This window comes from Argentina anserina, unplaced genomic scaffold (assembly GCF_933775445.1).
Source record: "Argentina anserina unplaced genomic scaffold, drPotAnse1.1, whole genome shotgun sequence".
In the NCBI taxonomy this organism is placed as follows: Eukaryota; Viridiplantae; Streptophyta; class Magnoliopsida; order Rosales; family Rosaceae; genus Argentina; species Argentina anserina.
In genome coordinates, this window is record NW_026089428.1 from 235,241 (window position 1) to 261,353 (window position 26,113).

At 36.6% G+C, this 26,113-nt stretch overlaps 1 non-coding gene across 1 annotated transcript; it reads right to left on the bottom strand.

The window, feature by feature from the left end:
• Positions 1 to 20,519: 20,519 nt before the first annotated feature.
• Positions 20,520 to 20,626, bottom strand: LOC126804624 (small nucleolar RNA R71). Its single transcript, XR_007673515.1, has one exon. It is a non-coding gene; the product is annotated as a small nucleolar RNA R71 (small nucleolar RNA).
• Between the last annotated feature and the right edge of the window lie 5,487 nt (positions 20,627 to 26,113).

A 26,113-nucleotide genomic window follows, 5' to 3' on the forward strand; every position in this document is an offset into this window, starting at 1 on the left:
TTTTGCAAGTGTGGGAGTGTGTTTCATTCAAACTGAGTATCTTTACATCGTTTGCGTATCTTTACTATTCCAATTGTGTATCTTTACATCGTTTGCGTATCTTTGATATTCCAATTGTGTATCTTTTCATTTCTCGTTTGAGTATCTTTCTGTAAGGCTTCTGATGCGAGTTTCTATTGTATTTGAGAGTTTTCCAAGTGTGGGAGTGTGTTTCTTTCAAACTGAGTATCTTTACATCCTTTGCGTATCTTTACTATTCCAATTGTGTATCTTTTAATTTCTCGTTTGAGTATCTTTCTGTAAGGCTTCTGATACGAGTTTCTATTGTATTTGAGAGTTTTGCAAGTGTGGGAGTGTGTTTCTTTCAAACTGAGTATCTTTACATTGTTTGCGTATCTTTCCTATTCCAATTGTGTATCTTTACATCGTTTGCGTATCTTTACTATTCCAATTGTGTATCTTTTCATTTCTCGTTTGAGTATCTTTCTGTAAGGCTTCTGATGCGAGTTTCCATTGTATTTGAGAGTTTTGCAAGTGTGGGAGTGTGTTTCTTTCAAACTGAGTATCTTTACATCGTTTGCGTATCTTTACTATTCCAATTGTGTATCTTTACATCGTTTGCGTATCTTTACTATTCCAATTGTGTATCTTTTCATTTCTCGTTTGAGTATCTTTCTGTAAGGCTTCTGATGCGAGTTTCTATTGTATTTGAGAGTTTTGCAAGTGTGGGAGTGTGTTTCTTTCAAACTGAGTATCTTTATATCGTTTGCGTTTCTTTCCTATTCCAATTGTGTATCTTTACATCGTTTACGTATCTTTACTATTCCAATTGTGTATCTTTTCATTTCCCGTTTGAGTATCTTTCTATAAGGGTTCTGATGCGAGTTTCTATTGTATTTAAGAGTTTTACAAGTGTGGGAGTGTGTTTCTTTCAAACTGAGTATCTGTACATCATTTGCGTATCTTTCCTATTCCAATTGCGTATCTTTACATCGTTTGCGTATCTTTACTATTCCAATTGTGTATCTTTTCATTTCTCGTTTGAGTATCTTTCTGTAAGGCTTCTGATGCGAGTTTCTATTGTATTTGAGAGTTTTGCAAGTGTGGGAGTGTGTTTCTTTCAAACTGAGTATCTTTACATCGTTTGCGTATCTTTACTATTCCAATTGTGTATCTTTACATCGTTTGCGTATCTTTACTATTCCAATTGTGTATCTTTTAATTTCTCGTTTGAGTATCTTTCTGTAAGGCTTCTGATACGAGTTTCTATTGTATTTGAGAGTTTTGCAAGTGTGGGAGTGTGTTTCTTTCAAACTGAGTATCTTTACATTGTTTGCGTATCTTTCCTATTCCAATTGTGTATCTTTACATCGTTTGCGTATCTTTACTATTCCAATTGTGTATCTTTTCATTTCTCGTTTGAGTATCTTTCTGTAAGGCTTCTGATGCGAGTTTCCATTGTATTTGAGAGTTTTGCAAGTGTGGGAGTGTGTTTCTTTCAAACTGAGTATCTTTACATCGTTTGCGTATATTTACTATTCCAATTGTGTATCTTTACATCGTTTGCGTATCTTTACTATTCCAATTGTGTATCTTTTCATTTCTCGTTTGAGTATCTTTCTGTAAGGCTTTATGATGCGAGTTTCTATTGAATTTGAGAGTTTTGCAAGTGTGGGAGTGTGTTTCTTTCAAACTGAGTATCTTTACATCGTTTGCGTATCTTTACTATTCCAATTGTGTATCTTTTCATTTCTCGTTTGAGTATCTTTCTGTAGGGCTTCTGATGCGAGTTTCTATTGTATTTGAGAGTTTTGCAAGTGTGGGAGTGTGTTTCATTCAAACTGAGTATCTTTACATCGTTTGCGTATCTTTACTATTCCAATTGTGTATCTTTACATCGTTTGCGTATCTTTACTATTCCAATTGTGTATCTTTTCATTTCTCGTTTGAGTATCTTTCTGTAAGGCTTCTGATGCGAGTTTCTATTGTATTTGAGAGTTTTGCAAGTGTGGGAGTGTGTTTCATTGAAACTGAGTATCTTTACATCGTTTGCGTATCTTTAGTATTCCAATTGTGTATCTTTACATCGTTCGCGTATCTTTACTATTCCAATTGTGTATCTTTTCATTTCTCGTTTCAGTATCTTTCCGTAAGGCTTCTGATGCGAGTTTCTATTGTATTTAGGAGTTTTGCAAGTGTGGGAGTGTGTTTCATTCAAACTGAGTATCTTTACATCGTTTGCGTATCATTACTATTCCAATTGTGTATCTTTACATCGTTTGCTTATCTTTACTATTCCAATTGTATATCTTTTCATTTCTCGTTTGAGTATCTTTCTGTAAGGCTTCTGATGCGAGTTTCTATTGTATTTGAGAGTTTTGCAAGTGTGGGAGTGTGTTTCTTTCAAACTGAGTATCTTTACATCGTTTGCGTATCTTTACTATTCCAATTGTGTATCTTTACATCGTTTGCGTATCTTTACTATTCCAATTGTGTATCTTTTCATTTCTCGTTTGTGTATCTTTCTGTAAGTCTTCTGATGCGAGTTTCTATTGTATTTGAGAGTTTTCCAAGTGTGGGAGTGTGTTTCTTTCAAACTGAGTATCTTTACATCGTTTGCGTATCTTTACTATTCCAATTGTGTATCTTTTCATTTCTCGTTTGAGTATCTTTCTGTAAGGCTTCTGAAGCGAGTTTCTATTGTATTTGAGAGTTTTGCAAGTGTGGGAGTGTGTTTCTTTCAAACTGAGTATCTTTACATCGTTTGCGTATCTTTCCTATTCCAATTGTGTATCTTTACATCGTTTGCGTATCTTTACTATTCCAATTGTGTATCTTTTCATTTCTCGTTTGAGTATCTTTCTGTAAGGCTTCTGATGCGAGTTTCTATTGTATTTGAGAGTTTTGCAAGTGTGGGAGTGTGTTTCTTTCAAACTGAGTATCTTTATATCGTTTGCGTTTCTTTCCTATTCCAATTGTGTATCTTTACATCGTTTACGTATCTTTACTATTCCAATTGTGTATCTTTTCATTTCCCGTTTGAGTATCTTTCTATAAGGCTTCTGATGCGAGTTTCTATTGTATTTAAGAGTTTTACAAGTGTGGGAGTGTGTTTCTTTCAAACTGAGTATCTGTACATCATTTGCGTATCTTTCCTATTCCAATTGCGTATCTTTACATCGTTTGCGTATCTTTACTATTCCAATTGTGTATCTTTTCATTTCTCGTTTGAGTATCTTTCTGTAAGGCTTCTGATGCGAGTTTCTATTGTATTTGAGAGTTTTGCAAGTGTGGGAGTGTGTTTCTTTCAAACTGAGTATCTTTACATCGTTTGCGTATCTTTACTATTCCAATTGTGTATCTTTACATCGTTTGCGTATCTTTACTATTCCAATTGTGTATCTTTTAATTTCTCGTTTGAGTATCTTTCTGTAAGGCTTCTGATACGAGTTTCTATTGTATTTGAGAGTTTTGCAAGTGTGGGAGTGTGTTTCTTTCAAACTGAGTATCTTTACATTGTTTGCGTATCTTTCCTATTCCAATTGTGTATCTTTACATCGTTTGCGTATCTTTACTATTCCAATTGTGTATCTTTTCATTTCTCGTTTCAGTATCTTTCTGTAAGGCTTCTGATGCGAGTTTCCATTGTATTTGAGAGTTTTGCAAGTGTGGGAGTGTGTTTCTTTCAAACTGAGTATCTTTACATCGTTTGCGTATATTTACTATTCCAATTGTGTATCTTTACATCGTTTGCGTATCTTTACTATTCCAATTGTGTATCTTTTCATTTCTCGTTTGAGTATCTTTCTGTAAGGCTTTATGATGCGAGTTTCTATTGAATTTGAGAGTTTTGCAAGTGTGGGAGTGTGTTTCTTTCAAACTGAGTATCTTTACATCGTTTGCGTATCTTTACTATTCCAATTGTGTATCTTTTCATTTCTCGTTTGAGTATCTTTCTGTAGGGCTTCTGATGCGAGTTTCTATTGTATTTGAGAGTTTTGCAAGTGTGGGAGTGTGTTTCATTCAAACTGAGTATCTTTACATCGTTTGCGTATCTTTACTATTCCAATTGTGTATCTTTACATCGTTTGCGTATCTTTACTATTCCAATTGTGTATCTTTTCATTTCTCGTTTGAGTATCTTTCTGTAAGGCTTCTGATGCGAGTTTCTATTGTATTTGAGAGTTTTGCAAGTGTGGGAGTGTGTTTCATTGAAACTGAGTATCTTTACATCGTTTGCGTATCTTTAGTATTCCAATTGTGTATCTTTACATCGTTCGCGTATCTTTACTATTCCAATTGTGTATCTTTTCATTTCTCGTTTCAGTATCTTTCCGTAAGGCTTCTGATGCGAGTTTCTATTGTATTTAGGAGTTTTGCAAGTGTGGGAGTGTGTTTCATTCAAACTGAGTATCTTTACATCGTTTGCGTATCATTACTATTCCAATTGTGTATCTTTACATCGTTTGCTTATCTTTACTATTCCAATTGTATATCTTTTCATTTCTCGTTTGAGTATCTTTCTGTAAGGCTTCTGATGCGAGTTTCTATTGTATTTGAGAGTTTTGCAAGTGTGGGAGTGTGTTTCTTTCAAACTGAGTATCTTTACATCGTTTGCGTATCTTTACTATTCCAATTGTGTATCTTTACATCGTTTGCGTATCTTTACTATTCCAATTGTGTATCTTTTCATTTCTCGTTTGTGTATCTTTCTGTAAGTCTTCTGATGCGAGTTTCTATTGTATTTGAGAGTTTTCCAAGTGTGGGAGTGTGTTTCTTTCAAACTGAGTATCTTTACATCGTTTGCGTATCTTTACTATTCCAATTGTGTATCTTTTCATTTCTCGTTTGAGTATCTTTCTGTAAGGCTTCTGAAGCGAGTTTCTATTGTATTTGAGAGTTTTGCAAGTGTGGGAGTGTGTTTCTTTCAAACTGAGTATCTTTACATCGTTTGCGTATCTTTACTATTCCAATTGTGTATCTTTTCATTTCTCGTTTTAGTATCTTTCTGTAAGGCTTCTGATGCGAGTTTCTAGTGTATTTAGGAGTTTTGCAAGTGTGGGAGTGTGTTTCATTCAAACTGAGTATCTTTACATCGTTTGCGTATCTTTACTATTCCAATTGTGTATCTTTACATCGTTTGCGTATCTTTGATATTCCAATTGTGTATCTTTTTATTTCTCGTTTGAGTATCTTTCTGTAAGGCTTCTGATGCGAGTTTCTATTGTATTTGAGAGTTTTCCAAGTGTGGGAGTGTGTTTCTTTCAAACTGAGTATCTTTACATCGTTTGCGTATCTTTACTATTCAAATTGTGTATCTTTTCATTTCTCGTTTGAGTATCTTTCTGTAAGGCTTCTGATGCGAGTTTCTATTGTATTTGAGAGTTTTGCAAGTGTGGGAGTGTGTTTCTTTCAAACTGAGTATCTTTACATCGTTTGCGTATCTTTACTATTCCAATTGTGTATCTTTACATCGTTTGCGTATCTTTACTATTCCAATTGTGTATCTTTTCATTTCTCGTTTGAGTATCTTTCTGTAAGGCTTCTGATGCGAGTTTCTATTGTATTTGAGAGTTTTGCAAGTGTGGGAGTGTGTTTCTTTCAAACTGAGTATCTTTACATCGTTTGCGTATCTTTACTATTCCAATTGTGTATCTTTACATCGTTTGCGTATCTTTACTATTCCAATTGTGTATCTTTTCATTTCTCGTTTGAGTATCTTTCTGTAAGTCTTCTGATGCGAGTTTCTATTGTATTTGAGACTTTTCCAAGTGTGGGAGTGTGTTTCTTTCAAACTGAGTATCTTTACATCGTTTGCGTATCTTTACTATTCCAATTGTGTATCTTTTCATTTCTCGTTTGAGTATCTTTCTGTAAGGCTTCTGATGCGAGTTTCTATTGTATTTGAGAGTTTTGCAAGTGTGGGAGTGTGTTTCATTCAAACTGAGTATCTTTACATCGTTTGCGTATCTTTACTATTCCAATTGTGTATCTTTACATCGTTCGCGTATCTTTACTATTCCAATTGTGTATCTTTTCATTTCTCGTTTCAGTATCTTTCTGTAAGGCTTCTGATGCGAGTTTCTATTGTATTTAGGAGTTTTGCAAGTGTGGGAGTGTGTTTCATTCAAACTGAGTATCTTTACATCGTTTGCGTATCTTTACTATTCCAATTGTGTATCTTTACATCGTTTGCGTATCTTTGATATTCCAATTGTGTATCTTTTCATTTCTCGTTTGAGTATCTTTCTGTAAGGCTTCTGATGCGAGTTTCTATTGTATTTGAGAGTTTTCCAAGTGTGGGAGTGTGTTTCTCTCAAACTGAGTATCTTTACATCCTTTGCGTATCTTTACTATTCCAATTGTGTATCTTTTAATTTCTCGTTTGAGTATCTTTCTGTAAGGCTTCTGATACGAGTTTCTATTGTATTTGAGAGTTTTGCAAGTGTGGGAGTGTGTTTCTTTCAAACTGAGTATCTTTACATTGTTTGCGTATCTTTCCTATTCCAATTGTGTATCTTTACATCGTTTGCGTATCTTTACTATTCCAATTGTGTATCTTTTCATTTCTCGTTTGAGTATCTTTCTGTAAGGCTTCTGATGCGAGTTTCCATTGTATTTGAGAGTTTTGCAAGTGTGGGAGTGTGTTTCTTTCAAACTGAGTATCTTTACATCGTTTGCGTATCTTTACTATTCCAATTATGTATCTTTACATCGTTTGCGTATCTTTACTATTCCAATTGTGTATCTTTTCATTTCTCGTTTGAGTATCTTTCTGTAAGGCTTCTGATGCGAGTTTCTATTGTATTTGAGAGTTTTGCAAGTGTGGGAGTGTGTTTCTTTCAAACTGAGTATCTTTATATCGTTTGCGTTTCTTTCCTATTCCAATTGTGTATCTTTACATCGTTTACGTATCTTTACTATTCCAATTGTGTATCTTTTCATTTCCCGTTTGAGTATCTTTCTATAAGGCTTCTGATGCGAGTTTCTATTGTATTTAAGAGTTTTACAAGTGTGGGAGTGTGTTTCTTTCAAACTGAGTATCTGTACATCATTTGCGTATCTTTCCTATTCCAATTGCGTATCTTTACATCGTTTGCGTATCTTTACTATTCCAATTGTGTATCTTTTCATTTCTCGTTTGAGTATCTTTCTGTAAGGCTTCTGATGCGAGTTTCTATTGTATTTGAGAGTTTTGCAAGTGTGGGAGTGTGTTTCTTTCAAACTGAGTATCTTTACATCGTTTGCGTATCTTTACTATTCCAATTGTGTATCTTTACATCGTTTGCGTATCTTTGATATTCCAATTGTGTATCTTTTCATTTCTCGTTTGAGTATCTTTCTGTAAGGCTTCTGATGCGAGTTTCTATTGTATTTGAGAGTTTTCCAAGTGTGGGAGTGTGTTTCTCTCAAACTGAGTATCTTTACATCCTTTGCGTATCTTTACTATTCCAATTGTGTATCTTTTAATTTCTCGTTTGAGTATCTTTCTGTAAGGCTTCTGATACGAGTTTCTATTGTATTTGAGAGTTTTGCAAGTGTGGGAGTGTGTTTCTTTCAAACTGAGTATCTTTACATTGTTTGCGTATCTTTCCTATTCCAATTGTGTATCTTTACATCGTTTGCGTATCTTTACTATTCCAATTGTGTATCTTTTCATTTCTCGTTTGAGTATCTTTCTGTAAGGCTTCTGATGCGAGTGTCCATTGTATTTGAGAGTTTTGCAAGTGTGGGAGTGTGTTTCTTTCAAACTGAGTATCTTTACATCGTTTGCGTATCTTTACTATTCCAATTATGTATCTTTACATCGTTTGCGTATCTTTACTATTCCAATTGTGTATCTTTTCATTTCTCGTTTGAGTATCTTTCTGTAAGGCTTCTGATGCGAGTTTCTATTGTATTTGAGAGTTTTGCAAGTGTGGGAGTGTGTTTCTTTCAAACTGAGTATCTTTATATCGTTTGCGTTTCTTTCCTATTCCAATTGTGTATCTTTACATCGTTTACGTATCTTTACTATTCCAATTGTGTATCTTTTCATTTCCCGTTTGAGTATCTTTCTATAAGGCTTCTGATGCGAGTTTCTATTGTATTTAAGAGTTTTACAAGTGTGGGAGTGTGTTTCTTTCAAACTGAGTATCTGTACATCATTTGCGTATCTTTCCTATTCCAATTGCGTATCTTTACATCGTTTGCGTATCTTTACTATTCCAATTGTGTATCTTTTCATTTCTCGTTTGAGTATCTTTCTGTAAGGCTTCTGATGCGAGTTTCTATTGTATTTGAGAGTTTTGCAAGTGTGGGAGTGTGTTTCTTTCAAACTGAGTATCTTTACATCGTTTGCGTATCTTTACTATTCCAATTGTGTATCTTTACATCGTTTGCGTATCTTTACTATTCCAATTGTGTATCTTTTAATTTCTCGTTTGAGTATCTTTCTGTAAGGCTTCTGATACGAGTTTCTATTGTATTTGAGAGTTTTGCAAGTGTGGGAGTGTGTTTCTTTCAAACTGAGTATCTTTACATTGTTTGCGTATCTTTCCTATTCCAATTGTGTATCTTTACATCGTTTGCGTATCTTTACTATTCCAATTGTGTATCTTTTCATTTCTCGTTTCAGTATCTTTCTGTAAGGCTTCTGATGCGAGTTTCCATTGTATTTGAGAGTTTTGCAAGTGTGGGAGTGTGTTTCTTTCAAACTGAGTATCTTTACATCGTTTGCGTATATTTACTATTCCAATTGTGTATCTTTACATCGTTTGCGTATCTTTACTATTCCAATTGTGTATCTTTTCATTTCTCGTTTGAGTATCTTTCTGTAAGGCTTTATGATGCGAGTTTCTATTGAATTTGAGAGTTTTGCAAGTGTGGGAGTGTGTTTCTTTCAAACTGAGTATCTTTACATCGTTTGCGTATCTTTACTATTCCAATTGTGTATCTTTTCATTTCTCGTTTGAGTATCTTTCTGTAGGGCTTCTGATGCGAGTTTCTATTGTATTTGAGAGTTTTGCAAGTGTGGGAGTGTGTTTCATTCAAACTGAGTATCTTTACATCGTTTGCGTATCTTTACTATTCCAATTGTGTATCTTTACATCGTTTGCGTATCTTTACTATTCCAATTGTGTATCTTTTCATTTCTCGTTTGAGTATCTTTCTGTAAGGCTTCTGATGCGAGTTTCTATTGTATTTGAGAGTTTTGCAAGTGTGGGAGTGTGTTTCATTGAAACTGAGTATCTTTACATCGTTTGCGTATCTTTAGTATTCCAATTGTGTATCTTTACATCGTTCGCGTATCTTTACTATTCCAATTGTGTATCTTTTCATTTCTCGTTTCAGTATCTTTCCGTAAGGCTTCTGATGCGAGTTTCTATTGTATTTAGGAGTTTTGCAAGTGTGGGAGTGTGTTTCATTCAAACTGAGTATCTTTACATCGTTTGCGTATCATTACTATTCCAATTGTGTATCTTTACATCGTTTGCTTATCTTTACTATTCCAATTGTATATCTTTTCATTTCTCGTTTGAGTATCTTTCTGTAAGGCTTCTGATGCGAGTTTCTATTGTATTTGAGAGTTTTGCAAGTGTGGGAGTGTGTTTCTTTCAAACTGAGTATCTTTACATCGTTTGCGTATCTTTACTATTCCAATTGTGTATCTTTACATCGTTTGCGTATCTTTACTATTCCAATTGTGTATCTTTTCATTTCTCGTTTCAGTATCTTTCCGTAAGGCTTCTGATGCGAGTTTCTATTGTATTTAGGAGTTTTGCAAGTGTGGGAGTGTGTTTCATTCAAACTGAGTATCTTTACATCGTTTGCGTATCATTACTATTCCAATTGTGTATCTTTACATCGTTTGCTTATCTTTACTATTCCAATTGTATATCTTTTCATTTCTCGTTTGAGTATCTTTCTGTAAGGCTTCTGATGCGAGTTTCTATTGTATTTGAGAGTTTTGCAAGTGTGGGAGTGTGTTTCTTTCAAACTGAGTATCTTTACATCGTTTGCGTATCTTTACTATTCCAATTGTGTATCTTTACATCGTTTGCGTATCTTTACTATTCCAATTGTGTATCTTTTCATTTCTCGTTTGTGTATCTTTCTGTAAGTCTTCTGATGCGAGTTTCTAGTGTATTTGAGAGTTTTCCAAGTGTGGGAGTGTGTTTCTTTCAAACTGAGTATCTTTACATCGTTTGCGTATCTTTACTATTCCAATTGTGTATCTTTTCATTTCTCGTTTGAGTATCTTTCTGTAAGGCTTCTGAAGCGAGTTTCTATTGTATTTGAGAGTTTTGCAAGTGTGGGAGTGTGTTTCTTTCAAACTGAGTATCTTTACATCGTTTGCGTATCTTTACTATTCCAATTGTGTATCTTTTCATTTCTCGTTTTAGTATCTTTCTGTAAGGCTTCTGATGCGAGTTTCTAGTGTATTTAGGAGTTTTGCAAGTGTGGGAGTGTGTTTCATTCAAACTGAGTATCTTTACATCGTTTGCGTATCTTTACTATTCCAATTGTGTATCTTTACATCGTTTGCGTATCTTTGATATTCCAATTGTGTATCTTTTTATTTCTCGTTTGAGTATCTTTCTGTAAGGCTTCTGATGCGAGTTTCTATTGTATTTGAGAGTTTTCCAAGTGTGGGAGTGTGTTTCTTTCAAACTGAGTATCTTTACATCGTTTGCGTATCTTTACTATTCAAATTGTGTATCTTTTCATTTCTCGTTTGAGTATCTTTCTGTAAGGCTTCTGATGCGAGTTTCTATTGTATTTGAGAGTTTTGCAAGTGTGGGAGTGTGTTTCTTTCAAACTGAGTATCTTTACATCGTTTGCGTATCTTTACTATTCCAATTGTGTATCTTTACATCGTTTGCGTATCTTTACTATTCCAATTGTGTATCTTTTCATTTCTCGTTTGAGTATCTTTCTGTAAGGCTTCTGATGCGAGTTTCTATTGTATTTGAGAGTTTTGCAAGTGTGGGAGTGTGTTTCTTTCAAACTGAGTATCTTTACATCGTTTGCGTATCTTTACTATTCCAATTGTGTATCTTTACATCGTTTGCGTATCTTTACTATTCCAATTGTGTATCTTTTCATTTCTCGTTTGAGTATCTTTCTGTAAGGCTTCTGATGCGAGTTTCTATTGTATTTGAGAGTTTTGCAAGTGTGGGAGTGTGTTTCTTTCAAACTGAGTATCTTTACATCGTTTGCGTATCTTTCCTATTCCAATTGTGTATCTTTACATCGTTTGCGTATCTTTACTATTCCAATTGTGTATCTTTTCATTTCTCGTTTGAGTATCTTTCTGTAAGGCTTCTGATGCGAGTTTCTATTGTATTTGAGAGTTTTGCAAGTGTGGGAGTGTGTTTCTTTCAAACTGAGTATCTTTATATCGTTTGCGTTTCTTTCCTATTCCAATTGTGTATCTTTACATCGTTTACGTATCTTTACTATTCCAATTGTGTATCTTTTCATTTCCCGTTTGAGTATCTTTCTATAAGGCTTCTAATGCGAGTTTCTATTGTATTTAAGAGTTTTACAAGTGTGGGAGTGTGTTTCTTTCAAACTGAGTATCTGTACATCATTTGCGTATCTTTCCTATTCCAATTGCGTATCTTTACATCGTTTGCGTATCTTTACTATTCCAATTGTGTATCTTTTCATTTCTCGTTTGAGTATCTTTCTGTAAGGCTTCTGATGCGAGTTTCTATTGTATTTGAGAGTTTTGCAAGTGTGGGAGTGTGTTTCTTTCAAACTGAGTATCTTTACATCGTTTGCGTATCTTTACTATTCCAATTGTGTATCTTTACATCGTTTGCGTATCTTTACTATTCCAATTGTGTATCTTTTAATTTCTCGTTTGAGTATCTTTCTGTAAGGCTTCTGATACGAGTTTCTATTGTATTTGAGAGTTTTGCAAGTGTGGGAGTGTGTTTCTTTCAAACTGAGTATCTTTACATTGTTTGCGTATCTTTCCTATTCCAATTGTGTATCTTTACATCGTTTGCGTATCTTTACTATTCCAATTGTGTATCTTTTCATTTCTCGTTTCAGTATCTTTCTGTAAGGCTTCTGATGCGAGTTTCCATTGTATTTGAGAGTTTTGCAAGTGTGGGAGTGTGTTTCTTTCAAACTGAGTATCTTTACATCGTTTGCGTATATTTACTATTCCAATTGTGTATCTTTACATCGTTTGCGTATCTTTACTATTCCAATTGTGTATCTTTTCATTTCTCGTTTGAGTATCTTTCTGTAAGGCTTTATGATGCGAGTTTCTATTGAATTTGAGAGTTTTGCAAGTGTGGGAGTGTGTTTCTTTCAAACTGAGTATCTTTACATCGTTTGCGTATCTTTACTATTCCAATTGTGTATCTTTTCATTTCTCGTTTGAGTATCTTTCTGTAGGGCTTCTGATGCGAGTTTCTATTGTATTTGAGAGTTTTGCAAGTGTGGGAGTGTGTTTCATTCAAACTGAGTATCTTTACATCGTTTGCGTATCTTTACTATTCCAATTGTGTATCTTTACATCGTTTGCGTATCTTTACTATTCCAATTGTGTATCTTTTCATTTCTCGTTTGAGTATCTTTCTGTAAGGCTTCTGATGCGAGTTTCTATTGTATTTGAGAGTTTTGCAAGTGTGGGAGTGTGTTTCATTGAAACTGAGTATCTTTACATCGTTTGCGTATCTTTAGTATTCCAATTGTGTATCTTTACATCGTTCGCGTATCTTTACTATTCCAATTGTGTATCTTTTCATTTCTCGTTTCAGTATCTTTCCGTAAGGCTTCTGATGCGAGTTTCTATTGTATTTAGGAGTTTTGCAAGTGTGGGAGTGTGTTTCATTCAAACTGAGTATCTTTACATCGTTTGCGTATCATTACTATTCCAATTGTGTATCTTTACATCGTTTGCTTATCTTTACTATTCCAATTGTATATCTTTTCATTTCTCGTTTGAGTATCTTTCTGTAAGGCTTCTGATGCGAGTTTCTATTGTATTTGAGAGTTTTGCAAGTGTGGGAGTGTGTTTCTTTCAAACTGAGTATCTTTACATCGTTTGCGTATCTTTACTATTCCAATTGTGTATCTTTACATCGTTTGCGTATCTTTACTATTCCAATTGTGTATCTTTTCATTTCTCGTTTGTGTATCTTTCTGTAAGTCTTCTGATGCGAGTTTCTATTGTATTTGAGAGTTTTCCAAGTGTGGGAGTGTGTTTCTTTCAAACTGAGTATCTTTACATCGTTTGCGTATCTTTACTATTCCAATTGTGTATCTTTTCATTTCTCGTTTGAGTATCTTTCTGTAAGGCTTCTGAAGCGAGTTTCTATTGTATTTGAGAGTTTTGCAAGTGTGGGAGTGTGTTTCTTTCAAACTGAGTATCTTTACATCGTTTGCGTATCTTTACTATTCCAATTGTGTATCTTTTCATTTCTCGTTTTAGTATCTTTCTGTAAGGCTTCTGATGCGAGTTTCTAGTGTATTTAGGAGTTTTGCAAGTGTGGGAGTGTGTTTCATTCAAACTGAGTATCTTTACATCGTTTGCGTATCTTTACTATTCCAATTGTGTATCTTTACATCGTTTGCGTATCTTTGATATTCCAATTGTGTATCTTTTTATTTCTCGTTTGAGTATCTTTCTGTAAGGCTTCTGATGCGAGTTTCTATTGTATTTGAGAGTTTTCCAAGTGTGGGAGTGTGTTTCTTTCAAACTGAGTATCTTTACATCGTTTGCGTATCTTTACTATTCAAATTGTGTATCTTTTCATTTCTCGTTTGAGTATCTTTCTGTAAGGCTTCTGATGCGAGTTTCTATTGTATTTGAGAGTTTTGCAAGTGTGGGAGTGTGTTTCTTTCAAACTGAGTATCTTTACATCGTTTGCGTATCTTTACTATTCCAATTGTGTATCTTTACATCGTTTGCGTATCTTTACTATTCCAATTGTGTATCTTTTCATTTCTCGTTTGAGTATCTTTCTGTAAGGCTTCTGATGCGAGTTTCTATTGTATTTGAGAGTTTTGCAAGTGTGGGAGTGTGTTTCTTTCAAACTGAGTATCTTTACATCGTTTGCGTATCTTTACTATTCCAATTGTGTATCTTTTCATTTCTCGTTTGAGTATCTTTCTGTAAGTCTTCTGATGCGAGTTTCTATTGTATTTGAGACTTTTCCAAGTGTGGGAGTGTGTTTCTTTCAAACTGAGTATCTTTACATCGTTTGCGTATCTTTACTATTCCAATTGTGTATCTTTACATCGTTCGCGTATCTTTACTATTCCAATTGTGTATCTTTTCATTTCTCGTTTCAGTATCTTTCTGTAAGGCTTCTGATGCGAGTTTCTATTGTATTTAGGAGTTTTGCAAGTGTGGGAGTGTGTTTCATTCAAACTGAGTATCTTTACATCGTTTGCGTATCATTACTATTCCAATTGTGTATCTTTACATCGTTTGCGTATCTTTACTATTCCAATTGTGTATCTTTTCATTTCTCGTTTGAGTATCTTTCTGTAAGGCTTCTGATGCGAGTTTCTATTGTATTTGAGAGTTTTGCAAGTGTGGGAGTGTGTTTCTTTCAAACTGAGTATCTTTACATCGTTTGCGTATCTTTACTATTCCAATTGTGTATCTTTACATCGTTTGCGTATCTTTACTATTCCAATTGTGTATCTTTTCATTTCTCGTTTGAGTATCTTTCTGTAAGGCTTCTGATGCGAGTTTCTATTGTATTTGAGAGTTTTGCAAGTGTGGGAGTGTGTTTCATTCAAACTGAGTATCTTTACATCGTTTGCGTATCTTTACTATTCCAATTGAGTATCTTTACATCGTTTGCGTATCTTTACTATTCCAATTGTGTATCTTTTCATTTCTCGTTTGAGTATCTTTCTGTAAGGCTTCTGATGCGAGTTTCTATTGTATTTGAGAGTTTTGCAAGTGTGGGAGTGTGTTTCATTCAAACTGAGTATCTTTACATCGTTTGCGTATCTTTACTATTCCAATTGTGTATCTTTTCATTTCTCGTTTGAGTATCTTTCTGTAAGGCTTCTGATGCGAGTTTCTATTGTATTTGAGAGTTTTGCAAGTGTGGGAGTGTGTTTCTTTCAAACTGAGTATCTTTACATCGTTTGCGTATCTTTACTATTCCAATTGTGTATCTTTTCATTTCTCGTTTGAGTATCTTTCTGTAAGGCTTCTGATGCGAGTTTCTATTGTATTTGAGAGTTTTGCAAGTGTGGGAGTGTGTTTCTTTCAAACTGAGTATCTTTACATCGTTTGCGTATCTTTACTATTCCAATTGTGTATCTTTACATCGTTTGCGTATCTTTACTATTCCAATTGTGTATCTTTTCATTTCTCGTTTGAGTATCTTTCTGTAAGTCTTCTGATGCGAGTTTCTATTGTATTTGAGACTTTTCCAAGTGTGGGAGTGTGTTTCTTTCAAACTGAGTATCTTTACATCGTTTGCGTATCTTTACTATTCCAATTGTGTATCTTTTCATTTCTCGTTTGAGTATCTTTCTGTAAGGCTTCTGATGCGAGTTTCTATTGTATTTGAGAGTTTTGCAAGTGTGGGAGTGTGTTTCATTCAAACTGAGTATCTTTACATCGTTTGCGTATCTTTACTATTCCAATTGTGTATCTTTACATCGTTCGCGTATCTTTACTATTCCAATTGTGTATCTTTTCATTTCTCGTTTGAGTATCTTTCTGTAAGGCTTCTGATGCGAGTTTCTATTGTATTTAGGAGTTTTGCAAGTGTGGGAGTGTGTTTCATTCAAACTGAGTATCTTTACATCGTTTGCGTATCTTTACTATTCCAATTGTGTATCTTTACATCGTTTGCGTATCTTTGATATTCCAATTGTGTATCTTTTCATTTCTCGTTTGAGTATCTTTCTGTAAGGCTTCTGATGCGAGTTTCTATTGTATTTGAGAGTTTTCCAAGTGTGGGAGTGTGTTTCTTTCAAACTGAGTATCTTTACATCCTTTGCGTATCTTTACTATTCCAATTGTGTATCTTTTAATTTCTCGTTTGAGTATCTTTCTGTAAGGCTTCTGATACGAGTTTCTATTGTATTTGAGAGTTTTGCAAGTGTGGGAGTGTGTTTCTTTCAAACTGAGTATCTTTACATTGTTTGCGTATCTTTCCTATTCCAATTGTGTATCTTTACATCGTTTGCGTATCTTTACTATTCCAATTGTGTATCTTTTCATTTCTCGTTTGAGTATCTTTCTGTAAGGCTTCTGATGCGAGTTTCCATTGTATTTGAGAGTTTTGCAAGTGTGGGAGTGTGTTTCTTTCAAACTGAGTATCTTTACATCGTTTGCGTATCTTTACTATTCCAATTGTGTATCTTTACATCGTTTGCGTATCTTTACTATTCCAATTGTGTATCTTTTCATTTCTCGTTTGAGTATCTTTCTGTAAGGCTTTATGATGCGAGTTTCTATTGAATTTGAGAGTTTTGCAAGTGTGGGAGTGTGTTTCTTTCAAACTGAGTATCTTTACATCGTTTGCGTATCTTTACTATTCCAATTGTGTATCTTTTCATTTCTCGTTTGAGTATCTTTCTGTAAGGCTTCTGATGCGAGTTTCTATTGTATTTGAGAGTTTTGCAAGTGTGGGAGTGTGTTTCATTCAAACTGAGTATCTTTACATCGTTTGCGTATCTTTACTATTCCAATTGTGTATCTTTACATCGTTTGCGTATCTTTACTATTCCAATTGTGTATCTTTTCATTTCTCGTTTGAGTATCTTTCTGTAAGGCTTCTGATGCGAGTTTCTATTGTATTTGAGAGTTTTGCAAGTGTGGGAGTGTGTTTCATTTAAACTGAGTATCTTTACATCGTTTGCGTATCTTTACTATTCCAATTGTGTATCTTTACATCGTTCGCGTATCTTTACTATTCCAATTGTGTATCTTTTCATTTCTCGTTTCAGTATCTTTCTGTAAGGCTTCTGATGCGAGTTTCTATTGTATTTAGGAGTTTTGCAAGTGTGGGAGTGTGTTTCATTCAAACTGAGTATCTTTACATCGTTTGCGTATCATTACTATTCCAATTGTGTATCTTTACATCGTTTGCGTATCTTTACTATTCCAATTGTGTATCTTTTCATTTCTCGTTTGAGTATCTTTCTGTAAGGCTTCTGATGCGAGTTTCTATTGTATTTGAGAGTTTTGCAAGTGTGGGAGTGTGTTTCTTTCAAACTGAGTATCTTTACATCGTTTGCGTATCTTTACTATTCCAATTGTGTATCTTTACATCGTTTGCGTATCTTTACTATTCCAATTGTGTATCTTTTCATTTCTCGTTTGAGTATCTTTCTGTAAGTCTTCTGATGCGAGTTTCTATTGTATTTGAGAGTTTTCCAAGTGTGGGAGTGTGTTTCTTTCAAACTGAGTATCTTTACATCGTTTGCGTATCTTTACTATTCCAATTGTGTATCTTTACATCGTTTGCGTATCTTTACTATTCCAATTGTGTATCTTTTCATTTCTCGTTTGAGTATCTTTCTGTAAGTCTTCTGATGCGAATTTCTATTGTATTTGAGAGTTTTCCAAGTGTGGGAGTGTGTTTCTTTCAAACTGAGTATCTTTACATCGTTTGCGTATCTTTGATAGGAACACAAAGTGTGACGTTCTTAATGTATATATGCCCTATTCTTATGCTTTGTTACTTCTTATTTAGTTGTTTTAGGTTCATATTTGTCATATGTATGTTTGAAGTAAAGCTATTTCGATTTTAGATGATTTGATGATGAAATTGTGCTAAGTGTTAGAACTCCTGATTGAACTAGGATTCCTTACTCGACTAGGACTCTACTTTCCTATTTTCATTCTTTCCTATTCCTTAATCGACGATTTCTTTTCAGGAACGACAAATCATATTTGGAAAGAAAGGAGAGTTGCCGAGTTGCATTCCTAGTTGAACAAGGAAATCATATTCGAGTTGAAGAAGGAGAAGAGGAGGCCGGCCTAGCTACTCCTAGTTGGACTAAGAGATTGCCGTGCAGCCCTTAAAGAGATCTCCCTATTGAACTTGGTTTCCTACATCAAGTTGGATATGGAGTACATAAAGCAAATCCATAACAAAGAGGATTTCAGTTTCCCAATTGGATTCTATTTCCTTTTGGCACGCAAGAAGGCTTCCTACACCTCTATATATAGAGGCCGGCCTCTCCATTCAGCAACATCATCAGCCCTACACAAAAACACAGCCATAGCTCTGCCGAATTCATCCTTCACCATTCCAAGAAATCCTAAAACCGATTCCATCATTCCTCACCTATCAATAGCCTTCAAACACGCTTGTGAAGGAGGTTTCATCCATAGAAGACTCGGCTACACTTGTGGATTGCTTGATTTATAAAGTGTAACCATGACTCACTCTTGTCTATTTCGGGTTTAGGTTTTATTTCGAATCATGGATGAAGTTGCGATTTGGTTAGAGTAGTCTTGTATCAATTTTGTCTATGAAATAGCTACTTGATTCAATTTATATAGATGATTCGAAAATTATGTTTTGGTTTTATGATTTTCTGTTTTGGTTTTCTGCCGAATGTGTGCTTGAACAATTTTCGATTCCTAGGTGTTATGACTATGCTTGTAGCATGATATTTAGGTTGTTGGATTAAAGACTTATGCTAAGAACATGGTTATTCTTGTTTATGTGATTTTCGAATTGCATGGTTGTTGGTTAAGTAAGTGACATACTTGATGAATTCAATGTGCATGGCTTTGGGATTACATGATTAAGATGAACATGTTAGAATTTCGATTATGGCTGCTTGGTTGTGATTGAATGTGTTAAGTGTCTATGTGTTTAGGTTACTGCTTAGAAACCTAATTGCATGATCCATTCTTGGTTGTTCAATGTATGTCTCGGCATGATACTAAGAAGTTGTAGAACTTGGTTCGATTCCCTCTATGTGAATTGTTTTGGTGATTGTTTATGTGTTGGTTGGTTGATCACATGTATATATTAGCTTAGGTTTTATTTACTGTTTTTATGACTCAATCCAAAATCTATATCAAACTTTAAAACCTTTATGAATTCGTGTTAATTGATGTGATCCTAAGCCCTGGCTGGATCCCCGGTTTGTGAACGATACCCTCTTGCTTTATACTACTATGATGTGTTCAGGGTTAAATATTGATGTCGAGTAATCGAGCAATCATCAAATGGCGCCGTTGCCGGGGATCCATTAGAGATGGATCCCTAACTTTTACTACGAATTCATTGTGAATATTGTACATTTGTATATTCTTATTCTTATTTCGTGTAACATATAGTAATGTAACTTAGGTTGTTGTTTTGGTGCTTGAGTGAATGATTGTTGTAGGTTGTAAATCAAACGGAATAGGTAAAGTCCCTTTTGTTAATATTAGCCTTAACCCTTCATGCTAGCTCTCGAGTTTGCATGAGGTCGAGGGCGGCTTTTATTAACACTTGGAGTTTTGTCTAACACATGAGGTTAAGTCCAGCTGAGTAAGGGGCACGCTCTTTTATTACTCTGGTGCATGGGACCAAAATTGGATCTCAGAGAACTACTGACTGACATACATCTCGGTGATGGAGTCGATAGGGAGTTCGCTCTCCGTAGTTCAACAAATGAGTCCTACCATGTTCACTATCTCTGATTGAGCTAAAGGCCTTCTGAAACAAAGACTTGATTTTATGTCTAGACATCCATACTTAGGCCGCACGTCCACCTTGATTTACAACTTAGAATCAATCGATCATTCAAGCATTGAAATAGCAAAAAGAACTTGTGAATGTATGAACTTGTGAAAACGTAAAGAACTAACTCTTTGTAAACAACATAGTTGCCGTGCCCTTCCCCCTTAAGTGTGCGTGTGTATGACTAAGGGAAGGCACGAATTTTATGTATCCATCATGTATTCTTCTATGCTAACTCGTTACCTTTCATACAAACAGGTACTATGCATGTCCGAATTTTCTAAGAAGACACAAGAGCTCAAAGATCGAATTCAAGCACTTAGAGATTTGAACAACTCTTTCATAAGTAGACCTTTAAATTTCGAAGCATCTCCAAGCAATTCAATCTTAAACTCTTCACCTAGATCAGAAGAAGAGGAAGATCTGTCCTTTTCATTCGTCTTCAATTCAGACACAATTGCGGGCCGTGACATAATTCCTGTTGGTGCTCCAATGGCACTCAAGAATGCATTCATTCCTACCACCCCGGAATCACCTTCATGCATTGCTTTCACTCCACCTGATGAAGCTAACTTCTCCATTCCTGTTCAATTGCTTGGGCAGCTGCCTAAGTATTCTGCTTCATCAATGGAAGACCCTAATGTTCACCTTAGGGAGTTCTTGGACATTTGCAAGCTCCAATCGATACATCATCTTTCTCAAGAAGGCTTGAGGTTGCTTTTGTTCCCATTTACCCTTAAGGATGATGCTAAACGTTGGTTATATTCTTTGCCTGCAGGAATCATCACTACATGGGATGAAATGACTAGGAGGTTCTTGAAGCAATTCTTCCCTGCTCAACTCACGAAAAGACTTAGGAGGGAGATTCAGAACTTCACTCAAAAGGATGGTGATTCACTCTATGAGGCTTGGGAGGAATTTCAGGAACTACAAAGGAAGTGCCCTCACCATGGTATTTCGTTGGATGACTTGGTGCAATTCTTCTATGAAGGACTCGACACCACCAATAAGAGCATGGTGGACTCGGCATGTGGCTGCACATTCATGAACAAAACCGGTCAAGAAGCTTACACCTTGATTGATGACTTGGCTGACAACAATCGCCAATTTAGTTCCAAGGAGAAGAGAGGAAGCAAGAGCCGTGGGGTGTATGATGTTGATGCAAGGAATCAGATGGCTACTTTAGAAAGAAAGCTTGACGTGCTAGTCAAGGCATTCAATGGTTCGAGCATCACCCCTCAAGCATGCGGCATTTGTTCTTTCAAGGATCACACAACTGACAATTGTCCGAATGGTGCAATGACTGAAGAAGAGTTGAACTTCATGGGGCAACAAAGGCCTAGGTACGATCCATATTCAAACACATACAACCCTGGACTTAGAGATCATCCAAATTTTCGTTGGAGCAACAATGCTCAACCATCCAATGCTCAAGGTCATGGACCTCGTCCTTCAGGTTTGTTTGTGAGGCCTCAGGTACCTCAAGGTTCTGCTCCCTTTAACTCTAATGTTCATGGTTCGAATAATGCATCTTCACCTAACTATGATGAACTTTTGAAGTCTCTTGCTCAAGGGCAACAAAATCTAAACTCTGCTACTCAAGCTTTAGTTACAGGTCAACAAGCTCATTCTAAGGACATAACCGAGCTTAAGAAGCAGATGGGACAAGTGATCGATTTCATGGGCAAGATCCATGAAGGAGGGAAGTTGCCGAGCCAAACTGAGCCTAATCCGAATGTGAAAGCCTTGGTGACACGAAGTGGGAGGACATTGGATGCTCCAAGGGAGCAACACAAGAAGGCCGTGCCTTCTAAAGGACTAGAGGCCGAGAGTTTCAATGCTAAGGACTTAGAGAAGGACCCTGCCTCCTCTAAAGCCAATGATGCCGTGCCAAAAGATGATCATGCCGTGCATGACAAAGGTAAGGATCCTAACTCTAGTGGTTTGGTTTCAACTAATGATCTTCCTCGTGTTCCCTTCCCTAGTAGATTCGCAAAGCAAAAGAAGGATGACTCTGATCAAGCCATGCTCGACATTTTCAAGAAGGTGGAAGTAAACATGCCTCTTATTGAATGCATACAACAAAATCCTAAGTATGCTAAGTTTTTGAAAGAATTGTGCACCAATAAGAGGATGACTCGAGAGAAGGAGGTTGTTACAATGAGTGAGACGGTTTCTGCCGTGCTCCAAAGGAAGCTACCACCAAAGCTTAAGGATCCAGGGAGTTTTTCTATCCCTTGTACAATCGGAAACATGACATTTGAAAAGATAATGTTAGACTTAGGTGCATCTATTAATGTAATGCCGCACTATATCTATGAGAACCTAGGTCTAGGTGATTTGAAACGTGATAATGTTGTGATTCGATTGGCTGATTGTTCCAACAAAGTCCCTTTGGGCTATGTTGAAGATGTTCTTGTGCAGGTTTCGAGCTTGATCTTCCCTGCCGACTTCTATGTCATTGACATGGAGCCAACGGAGGCAGATGACAAGGAGGTTCCTATCTTGTTAGGCCGCCCCTTCATGAGGACCGCACGAACCAAAATAGATGTGTTTAGTGGATCACTCACCTTTGAGTTCGATGGTGAAGTGATTAGCTTCAACATCTTTGAAGCTATGAGGTATCCTCTTTCGGAGTTAAGTGATTGTTTTTCAGTTGACATACTTGATTCCCTTGCAGATAACTATCTTGATACCTTGACAAATGACGAGTTGGCACTCACTATTGCCCAAGGGGCCGGATTTACAAGTGATAGCTCAAACATTTCGGTGTTAGAAACAAACAAGGCCGTGCCATCCTTGATTCATGAAACCGTGACCTCTCTTGAGGTTGCACGTGAGGTAAGCTTTGTCTCTCCTAGTCCAATTCTCTTAACTACTAACAAGAATCTTCCTTCTGTGGTTCAAGCTCCGAAGCTTGATCTTAAGGTTCTTCCGGACCACTTGAAGTATGCGTTTCTAGGAGAAGAGGATACATTGCCCGTGATCATTTCATCTGCACTAAACGAGGAGCAAGAAGAGAGATTGATTGAAGTGTTGAGAAGACACAAAACGGCAATAGGATGGACCTTAGCCGACATCAAGGGGATCAGCCCTACCATGTGTGTGCATCGAATATTGCTAGAAGATGGTGCCAAGCCAACCAAGGAAGGTCAGAGACGCCTTCATCCACCAATGATGCAAGTTGTAAAGGATGAAATCACTAAGTTGCACGATTGTGGCGTGATCTACCCCATCTCGGATAGTAGGTGGATCTCTCCCATCCAAGTTGTGCCAAAGAAGTCAGGCATCACGGTGGTGAAGAACAAGGACAACGAGTTGGTACCTCAAAGGACAGTGACCGGTCATAGAGTATGTATTGACTATAGGAAGCTCAATGCGACAACAAGGAAGGATCACATGCCATTGCCATTCATTGATCAAATGCTTGAAAGGTTAGCTGGTCACTCCTTCTATTGTTTCCTTGATGGATATAGTGGATACAACCAGATAAGTGTTGCGGAAGAAGATCAAGAGAAGACCACGTTCACATGCCCTTTTGGTACGTTTGCCTATCGTCGCATGCCTTTTGGTTTATGCAACGCCCCAGGTACGTTTCAACGTTGTATGTATCACATTTTCTCTGAGTATATTGGTTCTAAAATTGAAGTTTTCATGGATGATTTTTCTGTCTATGGTGAAGATTTCGAAACTTGCCTTGAAAATGTTGAACTAGTGCTTAAACGTTGTGAAGAAACTAACTTGGTTTTGAATTGGGAAAAATGTCACTTTATGGTCACGCAAGGCATTGTCTTAGGTCATATTGTTTCATCTAGAGGAATTGAGGTTGATAAGTCTAAAATAGATCTTGTGCGTCACTTACCCCTCCCCACAAGTGTGAGGGATGTTCGATCGTTTCTTGGACATGCAGGTTTCTATCGTAGGTTTATCAAGGATTTTTCCAAGATTGCGAGACCACTGAGTTCATTACTTCAAAAGGACGTCCCATTCAACTTTGATGATGATTGCAAGCATGCATTCGAGACTTTGAAGAAGCTCCTAACTTCAGCACCGATCATGGCACCGCCGGATTGGTCCTTGCCATTCGAGTTGATGTGTGACGCCTCCGACTATGCAGTTGGAGCCGTGCTAGGGCAGAGGAAGGACAAGCAGCCCTACGCCATCTACTATGCCTCAAGAACACTCAATGATGCGCAACAAAACTACACCACAACTGAAAAAGAACTTCTTGCCGTGATCTTTGCTCTAGATAAGTTTCGTTCTTACTTACTTCAATCTAAAGTTATTGTGTACACTGACCATGCAGCTTTGAAGTATTTAATGACAAAGAAGGATGCCAAACCGAGATTGATTCGATGGATTCTTCTACTCCAAGAGTTTGATCTCGAGATCAAGGACAAGAAGGGAAGTGACAATGTTGTGGCGGATCATTTGAGTCGTTTGGTGAGAGATGCCGAGCCCTTGGCCATCCAAGAGAGCTTTCCGGACGAGCAACTCTTTCGAGTTGAGGTAAGTGAGCCATGGTATGCAGATATTGTGAATTATCTTGTTTCTAAGCAATTTCCGGATACTTTATCGCATGCACAAAAGAATAGACTCAAGGCATTAGCTAAGTATTACGTTTGGGATGAACCATACTTGTGGAAACATTGTGTTGATCAAATCATTAGGAGGTGTGTTCCCGAACATGAACATCATTCTATACTTACTTTTTGCCATTCTGAATCTTGTGGAGGACATTTTGGTTCACGTAGGACTGCTCTTAAGGTGTTAGAATGTGGTTTCTTTTGGCCTACGATTTTCAAAGATGCATATCATTTTTGCATGACTTGTGATAGGTGCCAACGCATGGGAAACTTAGGATCTAGAGATCAAATGCCTATGACACCGATTATATATGTCGAAATTTTTTGATTGTTGGGGTATTGATTTCATGGGACCTTTTCCTAGCTCAAATGGTTACTTATACATACTCGTGTGTGTGGACTATGTTTCGAAATGGGTGGAAGCAAAGGCCACCCGGACTAATGATTCTCGAGTTGTTGCAGATTTCCTTCGTTCTAACATTTTCTCTAGGTTTGGTATGCCGAGAGTTATCATTAGTGATGGTGGATCTCACTTTTGCAACCGGACCATTGAGGCGTTGTTGAAGAAGTATGGAATCAAGCATAAGGTTGCTACGCCTTATCACCCTCAAACAAGTGGACAAGTGGAGCTATCTAATCGTGAGATCAAGAGAATTTTAGAGAAGTCTGTTGGACCATCACGCAAGGATTGGTCTCACCGATTGGATGATGCTCTTTGGGCCTATAGGACGGCATACAAGACTCCCCTAGGCATGTCACCATTTCGACTAGTCTATGGCAAGGCGTGCCATCTTCCCGTGGAGCTTGAACATCGTGCATGGTGGGCTGTGAAGAATTTCAACATGGACATAGATGAGGCCGGATTACATAGGAAGTTGCAATTGCATGAGCTTGAAGAGATCCGGAATGAGGCCTATGATTCGGCGATGGTTTACAAGGAGAAGACTAAGACATTCCATGACCGCATGATTAGGAAGAAACACTTTGTCGTTGGGCAGAAAGTTCTTTTGTTTAATTCTCGACTTAGATTGTTTCCGGGCAAGCTCCGTTCTAGGTGGCTTGGACCGTTTGTTGTTACTAATATTTTTCCTTCTGGTGCTATTCAGATCAAAAGCATGGTGCATGGAAAGGAATTCACGGTCAATGGACATCGCTTGAAGCCGTACTATGACAATTTCGTGGAACACAATGTGGAGGAGACGTCTCTCCTTGATCCTACGGCAAGCAAGTAATGATTTGAGATAGTCTAGGCTATAGACTCTAAACTTAAGCCAATGAAGGAGCCATCAACGAGTGTTTGCATTTTCTTATCCCTTAACTCTTTCTAATTTTCGTTGCTTATCATATTGTACATTGAGGGCAATGTAAATTTTAAGTGTGGGGTGGGGTATACATCATTCGTTGTATTCTAGTGTTTGATGCTTATGTGTTTAAATTTTGTGTTTTGATTTTCGAAATTTTAGTGTCATTTTGGTTCTGTTTTTCGATTTTGACTTGTTTTGTTTTTGTTTTGAGTCCTAGGTATGCCTTTAACTGTCTAGGATGAGTTGATCTTTGAAATTATGGTTGATAGATGATTATGATATTGGAATGAATTTCATTATTATTTGATGGTTAATCGATGTGTAGATTTTGTACGAACATGTAGTAGATGAGGATTTTGAAACTTAGGTACAGAATGAGCATGTTCTTTACTTGTTTGAATTCATGTAACCTATGTGAGATTCGAGCCATATATGTGCCTTTCTTTGGAGAGTTTATTCTATCGTTTTCTTGGCTTTATAACCTCATTACATCTATTTTGATCAATTCGTATGCCATAGAATTGCAATGAACTAGAGAATGCTAGAACTTACT